This window comes from Sceloporus undulatus, chromosome 4 (assembly GCF_019175285.1).
Source record: "Sceloporus undulatus isolate JIND9_A2432 ecotype Alabama chromosome 4, SceUnd_v1.1, whole genome shotgun sequence".
NCBI classification, from domain to species: Eukaryota; Metazoa; Chordata; class Lepidosauria; order Squamata; family Phrynosomatidae; genus Sceloporus; species Sceloporus undulatus.
This window is the reverse complement of record NC_056525.1, coordinates 207,638,220-207,648,005: the sequence shown is the minus strand read 5'-3', so window position 1 is coordinate 207,648,005 and position 9,786 is coordinate 207,638,220.

The window sequence follows — 9,786 nt, the reverse complement described above, 5'->3', positions numbered from 1 at the left end:
ATTATTATTATTATTATTATTATTATTATTATTATTATTATTATTATTATTAATATAGCACTGTAGATTCCCATAGTGCAGGGCATACAAACAATAAAATAAATAAAGTAAACCTGCCCATGGAGTACAATCTAAGAACTAATAGCATAATATATATAAATAATACATAACAATAGAGGAAAGGGTTCAATAAAGTAAAGCAAGTAACAAATTAAAAACATCAAATAACAAATCATAGTCATGCAATGCCTGGGAACGTTTCTCGAAACAGAATTATTTAGATCTAAATAAAGAGAAGGGAGTGGAGAATCACCAGTACAGGGATAAATATAATTGGGAAGAACAAATGCTTGGTAAGGAAAATCTGACAGATAATAAATTTCTGTTCCATTATTGCAGCTGAGTCCTGTTTTGACATTGACTTCAAAGTGGATAACAGATACATATACAGATCATTTTATCCTTTATTGGAAACATATTTTCTCATGTCTTCACTTTGTGCTTATAAGCGCCTATATTTTACATTAGCTTTTCTCTCTTGTGTACTGAATTCTTTCAGTTTGTCAGGACCAAGAAAAAATTGTACTTTTTAACTTTTTAAATTGTATTTGACTATAACAATTATGGTCATAATATATATAATGACTCCTTCTTCCTAAACAGGTGTCAATCTCTCCCTTTCTCACTCATGGAATCATAAACTTTATCGTTGCCAATCACTATGACTATAAACTGTCTTTCAAATAATTACATGTTGTTTGTATATTAATCATAACCTTCCAAAAGGCCATTTGTTCAAAACTGTTCTTGTTCCAAAGGATGTTTAAGTCCAATATTTACTTGAGTACTAAAAACAATAAAGGGCTTCCAAATACTCTCAAATGTGTCTTGTTTTATGTCCCCTCTTGCTACTCTTGCTTTGTATGTTAATTTTTCTGAAAGGACTATGAAATATATCATATTTAACCACTTTTGTATGGAGTGATTTTCTAATGCTTTCCATTCTTTAGCCATTTCTAGTCTTGTAGCACTTGATGTAAGTAATATAAGATCCTTATTTGACAAATATTCATTTTCACTTTCAAATATAAAAATAATTAATAGTGCTGCTCTAAAGTAAACCTCTTCAACATTTGGCTTATCCATCTGTTATACTGTGCTCAAATTATAAGAGGACCAAATGGAGCCTGTATCTTTCATGCTGGCTTCCTTAATCATCATTTTTAAACAATGGTACATGGGGATGCTTTTGCAAAAGTTGAGGAAGGTCAACATGTAGTTTTAGATGCATCTTAACAGCTCTACTTTCTCCTCTTTCCAAAAAGGTAACTTTGGCCCAGTACAGACCGCTGGTTTGCAGCAGCCTGAGGCCAATTTTAGGGTTTCGGACTGTGCAGCATCTGCATGCTCCAGAACCCTAACACGTATGGACGGTGTCATCTTTATGTGGCATCATCCAAATGGCACACATGTGCAAGACACAAGCTTGGCACCACATCTGCACCTCTGGGCACTGTGCTTGCATCATAGATGTATCACAGTGCGCCAATGGCGCACTGATGACATTGTCCCTGTGAGCCAAAAAATCCCATTTTTTCCATGCGGTTTGGCTGCTGTGGTGTCTCTCAGGAGGGAAACTGGGTGCCTCCAGCCCGTCCCTTTGGGGTGGTCTGGAAAGCCCCTTCCTCTCACAAGAGTACATGGCTACATTTGAGTATGGTGATGAAAATCTTTTGACATCCAATTTAATCAATCCAGCAGCTAACAACATATTCCTGTTGCTTTACTTCACTGTTTATCTCAAAGAGTTTCTCTCATAATGAGAAGTACATTTTACTAATTATAACTCATTACATTTTGATTAAAAACCTAAACAGAGACAATGTCGTCCATGAGGGAAAAGGCTTTTTTCTTGACTTGTTAACTTCTTACTTATGAAATCATTTACAATCCTGAAATTATACTTCTATCCCAAGAATTTGTCCCTAATCCTGTAATCAACCAAAATATGTTGCAGTTGCATTTGTCAGTTTCTGCTAGGTCTCCTTGTTAGTAGAAAAATCCATAGCAACATAATTAAATTCCATGCAAATATGTTTTAGAAAAAGAAAATGTGGATTTGTTCTGAATCCATCTAATGGCTTTCCAAGCTCCATTCCTCCTTGGTTTTTGTTGGTTTTTCAATCATATTACTCCTTTGGAAAGACTGGAATTACTGCAAGATTTCTTGTGCTAGTATTACACCAGGGTTGCCATCTGACTATTAAATGACTTGTCCCATTCCCAGGACTTCTAATGGCAGTTTGACCTGAAGGAATCAGAAGGTGAAGATTTTCAAAGCACGAAATAAAATTATCACATGCTAATGACTAATGAAGTTTCTGTTAAAGACACAAGAATAGAGGCTGATAAAAAAAAAGAAAAAAGAAAAGCTGGAATGACATGTTAATTAGAACATTGGTGTTAACTTTATATATCTCTGTGTATGTGTGCTATATTCTTCAGAAAAAAAATCATTTCCTAAATAAACATAGTCTACATTGCTTCCAGCAAAAATCACCTGTGCTGCATACTTACACACTGTTCCACAGTTAATAACATTTTCTCATTTTCAGGTAAAATGTGTGAAATCGTTATACATGCACTGTTTAAGTTATTCTACCTTTCTCCTCCACAAATGCTTAGTAAAAATAGAGCTGTTAAGCTTAACCTGTTAATTGACAGAATCAGCCTGAAGATGGTAGAGAAGCTGGAAATAATTAGAGTAGTAAGATGCCACACTGTATCTTTTCCATATAAGTGAAATGATTGTTGCTTAGAATAAGGCTGTGACTCTTAACAAATGCAATTTCCCAGCATTTTGGATATTGAAAGAAAATGGAATCCTGGTTGTGCAGTGGTTAAATATCACTACTGCAACCACAGGGTTGTGAGTTTGATCCCAGGCAGGGCTCTAGGGTCCACTCAGCCTTACATCCTTTCAGAGGTTGGTAAACTGAGTATCCAGGTTGTTGGAAGCAATTGGCTTACACATGGTAAACTGCTTAGGGAGTGCTTGTTCACTGATAAGCAGTATATAAATGTACTTGCTATTGCTATTGCTGTAAACTGTAAGACTGTTTGCTATATTGTTTTATGATCAAGACTGGGTTCAAGGAAGACTAAACTTTGTTTTAGATGTTTTGAATCTGGACTTGGCCCAAGAAAACTTCTTAAATGGCCTTTGCCAGAACAATACCTAAGCACAGCAAGAAGAGGTTAAGGGAGCAGCTAGCCTTAAAAGGAGCCAATGTGGCATGGTGGTTTGAGCCCATGGAAACCCATGGGGCTAACTGAGAAATCAAACTTTCTCAGCCTCAGAGGAAGGCAAAAGCAAACCTCCTCTGAATAAAGGAAGGAAGAAAACCTTCCTCCTGAAAAGAAAATCTGTGATAGTTTCATTTTGAATTATGCAATTTATGCATCTGAGGAGGTAGGCTCAAGTCTATGAAAACTCATGCTACCTGCTTCTTTCTTTTCAGTTAGGCTCAAAGGTCCTACTAGATAACTTTGCATACTGAGTTTCACTCTAGGGTCACATTAGTCAGAAATGATCTGAAGGCACACCAGAACAGCTTTAAGGGATTTTAATTCCTCTTAAGAGGAGAACTGGAACTTGATCAGACTTAGAATTTGAGGTCAAGAAATGTCAAAAGTATAGAACAATATGGAATATAGAAGAAAGTTCAGTGATTAACTGGTTTCCCAGTACTTGTCACTTCTAGGTTTGTCCAGTTGCATCACAGAAATGTTGGGCAAACCTTGCAAAGCCTTAAAGGTTGGAAAGTGATCTGTATCTTCCCATATGAGCTTGTCCAACTCTAAGATCTTCAGGGAGGCATTTTTCTTTATTCACAACCTTCACAGATACATTTGGTGGGAACGTGGGAGAGGGCCTTATATGGCTGCTCCTAGACTTTGGTTGGTACTCCTTTCCTAGGGAATTTTGGATGGATCCTTCTTTGCTGTCTTTTCAGCAATGGGTGCTGACTTTTTTGTTCCACCACCACCACCACCACTATCATCATCATCATCATCATCATCATCATCATCATCATCATCATCATCACCATCTTAGCTGTAAGTCTTTGGGATCTAGTTTTATAATAGAAGGGCTTTTTATTGTGTTATCCTCCTTTTATTATTTCTTTTAAAGTAATATTTAATTCTGTTTTTACTACAATACTGTTTTAACCTCAACTTTTTAATGTATTTTTATTGTAATTTTCTCTCTTTTGTAAGCCACTTTGAGGTCCAGCCTGGAAAAAAAGGTTGGGTATGAATAAAGAGATTGCTGGGTGGAAGTTAGTCCAGCCTTGGCTTTTTCTATCTCTTGACCCCTTGTATTTTCTTTCGCTATCTCTTATAGCAAGGAGGATTCCAGTTTTTTCTGCTGGAGGGTAGCAAAGATTGCAGTACAATTGCAACCACATTTTAGATTTTAACATCATGGGAGAAGAGGAAGAAATGGCTGCTTTGCTACACCTTGTCATTCCAATTCTTATCCATATTGGTACTCAATTAAAGTCAAGTTTGCTTTGGAAGATGTGTTTGGGGACAGATCTAGGCATGACTGGGAACTGGCACAGCAGCTACTTCAGCCATTACACACATTGCTACTGTTAAAAGTAATAATAATTCCCCTGCTCTTTCAGCCTAGGCACTTGAGGGGACAGACAAACAAAAGGACCCTGGCAGTGATATGGCAAGAAAATCCACATCTCCACCATGCCCCCATTTCTTCAACACTTTAAAACTGTTGCCCTGAATATGTCAAAGGATTCTCATAGGTCAAATTCACCAGAGTTTTTTTTTTTTAAATAACACATGCTGGAATTTCAAGCCCAAGTACTTTCAGTGGAAACCATCCATATGTTCAATTGCAGTCATCATGCAGTCAGTGACAAGCATGCTTATGTGAATAGGTCCTGATACGTAGGAAAGGAAAACAGGAGACAGTTATGTAAGAAAGTGTTATTTAGGCAATTTGATTCATGTAAATTTACTAGAGGGGATAATAATCACATCTGCAATGACACTTAGGAATTTATCACATGAGGCAGTAAATTTTAATTGGAGCAGGATAATCATGTTTTTGGCTTGATATTATCAAATGATGTTGACTATCTTCATTTTTCTCCCAGTGGAAGACTGTTTGGCAAGCTTTTTTATTTTCATTAACATAAAACCTCAGTTAACGACCCCTTTCTCACTACTGTTGTGCTTCACTTTATAGTGTGATAGTTCAAGTTTGCTTTAATGGCAGTTTTGGGTGGTGAGGGGGTGGTCAGTGGGTGTGCGTTAGGTGTGTCTTATCTAGTGATAAGGCGTGAAGGAGAAGGGAAGCCAAAATGTTGCTCACTGCCCCTGCCCCTTTTTCCAGTCCCCCCCTCTCTCTCAGACACACCCACACATGCTTGGAAACATAAGGGCAAAATAGACTTAAAGTTTAAGAAAGCATTTATTTTATTAACCCTTGGCATCTTTCTTGCTTTTTTCTATCTTCAGGCTTCTTTCAGGCTCCCTTCCAATACAGTATAAATAAAATATATAAAATGAATGGTCCTAGGATTTTTCAATAGGTTTACACAGAGTAAGTACTGGCAGACAGATCAGATGAATAGATCAGTAGCTGTTTCCTGCTACTTTCATCTGCCAGCAATAAGTCAGGTCTAACCAATCAGAAAGCCCACCCCCTCAAAAAAAGAAGAAGGTATTTTAAAACATAAAGCTGTTTTCATTTATATTTCATTTCTGTTTCATGGTGGGGGGGGAGTTTCTCTCTCTTTCATTCTGTGTGTGTGTGTGTGTGTGCCAAGAGGAACAAGGGTAATGTCTTGGCAGCATGTGATAAGCTTTACTAACCCAGTAATCCTAAAAAGATTTTGTGTATAATAGAAAACAGAGTAACCCCGATTGCATAGCATTTTCAGAAATAATACTTTTGTAGTGGAAGAAGAGTCCTTCTGTAATAGTGTCCTTAGAAGACAGAAAGAAGACTGAAAATGATCTTTACAGAACAAAGACCAGAGCCAAAACTATGAAAATGAATTGCAACAGAGAGAAGTGTAAAGTTTTACATTTAAGTAGGGAGAATCAGTTGCTCTGAATCAGTGAGCGATGCCTGGCTTGGTAGTACAGGTGTATGGCACCTAAGGGTTTTAGTAGACAACACAACAATTATTCATTGCAATGCCATGGCTAAAAAAACAAAGGAAATTCTACACTGCATCAACAGAATTGTATTGTATACAAGTCATGGGAAGCCAGAAGAATACAATACACAAGAATGCACTTTTAAAAAAAATATTGACTGTTAATGAAGCTGACAGGGAATTTTACAGGATTGTTGCAGCTTCACTCACTGGTGGGAGGGGGCTGGAAATGCTATCCTCCTTGTGCCATGACTGAGAATATGTCAACATAGTTTTACTGAATATGGAACAGTTATGGATCCATTATTCTGGGTTACACATCTGTAACTGTAATACAGAATGTTACCTTATGTTAATAAAATGGGACATGGCCAGAGAAAAGTGACAAATGTTTTGGGGCCTGGCAACCAAATCCTAGAAGAAAGGCTGATGAAACTGGGTGCAATTAGTTTGAAGAAGAGATGATTAAGATGATTAGGCAGGCATTTGGTTCTTAACTTGTTGTGACAGATGTAGCTTTTAATGGGAGCTGTTATGTTCATACTTTATTATGTTTTAAATATGTTATAAAACTGTTTTTAACTTTTGTTTTTAAAACAGAACTGTGATTAAATTGTATTTTAGCTTCTGTATTCATAGTTTTTTGGTTGCACTTTGCATAGGGTTATAGTCTACATGAGGAAAGCAGAATTCCATTTCTTATCCTCATCTCACCCTCTGTAAAACCGAGACACTAATATTCAACCTCACAAGGCTGCTATGAGGATGAATGATGGAAACTCCATAAATCACTGAATCCAGTTAAAGTATTATATAAATATAGGAGCCTCATCTGTCATAATCACAGCAAATAAATGCCATATGCCCTGTTGCCCCCTGATAACAGGAAGCAAATGGCAACCTTTCACTCTTGGGAAAAAGTGGAAACAGAGGAAGTGTGTCACAAAGGTAAGGATTTTTTTAAATCTCTTCCCCCTCCTGATTTTATATTGAACTGTTATTTAAATGAATGTTTTTCACCTGTTCCATATTTATTTTGATGCTTTGCTATGCAGTATCCTATCCCTTTGCACTAGTGAATGCTAGTGTCTTACAATTAGTAATTGCAATTAGTAATTACAACTTGCCATGTTTTCTTTACTGGCTGAAATGCAAAGAAGTGTTAATATGCAGCTTTATCAGCTATACAAATTTCTAAGAATTAAAAAGGGGAAAAGGAAGAGAGACAGACTGAGCAAGAGAGAGAAAGTGGGAAATTAAGGATTTAAAAATTTAACATTTCCCGTTATAAGGTAAGGCAATGCAGACATTGAGTAATGAGCAAAGAAAACGTCTCCACATTTACAAAAGGCAGCAGCCAATTTCAAACTTTATAAGAATCCATGGGATTTAAGTCTGTGTGTGTGTGTAAAACTGTTATTCTGTGCGCTCAACCTCCTGTATTCATAATAAGGTTTGACAAGAGCCTGTGGGTATACAAATGTATATGTAGAAGGTTCCTGTGGGTATTGGCGATTCTTTTCCTTATGTACATTCATATAATATTGGAAAGCGAATCCGGACAAGTTAGATTCTTCCTCTGGCACTGGATTTTGTGAGGAAAAGAAATCTATTGAAGATCAAACAATAGTCTTTCCTTGAGCACTACTTGACCTAACAGTGATGTTGTAAATCCCATTTTCAGTCCAATACTATATGCTTCAGCTAGCATGAACTTGTAGGAGACCAAAGCACAAAAACAATTAAAATAAAGATATGTTTGATGTGTTTATTTATTTATTTACTGTATTTATACCCCATTCTTCATCCACAAAGTCTCTCAGAGCTGCTTACAAATAGTTAATTAGAATTTCCCTGCCCTCAGGCTTACAATCTAAAAAGACATGACACAAAAGGAGAAAGGAATGGCAGTGGGAAGGGGAATGAGTCCATTGGTTCTTCTCTCCCTCCGAGGGCTGGATCACGGCAGATGGACTGGAGGGAGGGCTGTTCTTCTTACTTTAGGCTACACCAAGTCTATCACCACTACTACCACCACCACCACAACAATAAATTGTATTTCTTTCCCATCTCTTCTCATGGCTCAAGGTGGCATAAAACATGCTAAAATATAAAACACATAAAAACAGTTTAGCAGTCAAAATATAATACTATAAAACTATTAAAGTACAGTAACAACCCCCCACCCCCAATTCATGGGTGATCCGTTCCAGACCTCCTTGCAAAAATCACAATTTGCACATATTCGAGTCCCATAGAAATAATGAGGCGTGTGCCCATGGCGCGCCACCATTTTATTAATGGCTGCTTATCCCTCTCGTGAAGAGCAAGACCATGGATTCCAAGTCTACAAAAAGGGAGGGACAACTGTACACTCATATAATAAGTTAGTTAGAGTTAGTATGCACCACCAGTAGCAAAGTCAAGAACACTTCAGAAAAATATTTCATTAACATCTTTGAAAAAAAGAAAAACAAAGTGCAGTCATTCAACATAAAACAGTAGTGGGTTAGATTGGTTATTTTAGCTTCCTACTGAAATGCTCCCATTTTCATTCATGTGCCTTTACTTTCTAAAAGAATGAAAAATGAAACAAGTAAGCCCTCTTTCATTCTTTTAATGATGAAAATGAATAGAAACTGGGAAAATAATGAAAGGAAAATTATCTCATTCATTCTTTTCTTTTTCAATGGATTTTTGAAAATGGATTTTTTAAAAAATATTTTCTGACAAAAGAAGGCAATATCTATTATGCAACCAGCTATTCACCATAGAACAATAGTCATCAGTACACATTATGTCTGGCATCCCAAAATGAAGTCTTATGATTTTCCTCATCATTACCTTGTTGCTTTCACTGCAAGGTGACTTTCAGAGAGGTATTTGACTGACTGGGGACTTACACAATGTTTATAGTGTGAAATATAGCAGGTGAAATTCAGTCAAACTGCTGTAATTGTTTATGAGGTACACCTTATACTGTTCTTTTAAGATTGTGAGCCACTCTGGGTCCCAGTTTTGGGGAAAGAGCAGGATACAAACAAACAAACAATTTCTAACCAATGAAGCTTTAACCAAATTCTATTCCAGTAATTGTCTTCAATGTGGATGGCCAGATTTGTCTTCCAAGAGGATTTTAGAATCATAGAATCATAGAGTTGGGAGAGACCATAGGGGCCATCCAGTTCAACCCCCTGCCATGCAGGAAATCACAATCAAAGCATCCCCAACAGATGGCCATCCAGCCTCTGCTTGAAGACCTCCAAGGAAGGAGACTCCACTACACTCCGGGGGAGTTTGCTCCACTGTCGAACAGCCCTTACTGTCAGGAAGTTCCTCCTAATGTTGAGGTGGAATCTCTTTTCCTGCAGTTTGCATCCATTGCTTCGGGTCCTAGTCTCTGGAGCAGCAGAAAACAAGCTTGCTCCCTCCTCAATATCACATCCCTTCAAATATTTGAACAGGGCTATCATATCACCTCTTAATCTTCTCTTCTCCAGGCTAAACATCCCCAGCTCCCTAAGTCGTTCCTCGTAGGGCATGGTTTCCAGACCTTTCACCATTTTAGTCACCCTCCTTTGTACACGCTCCA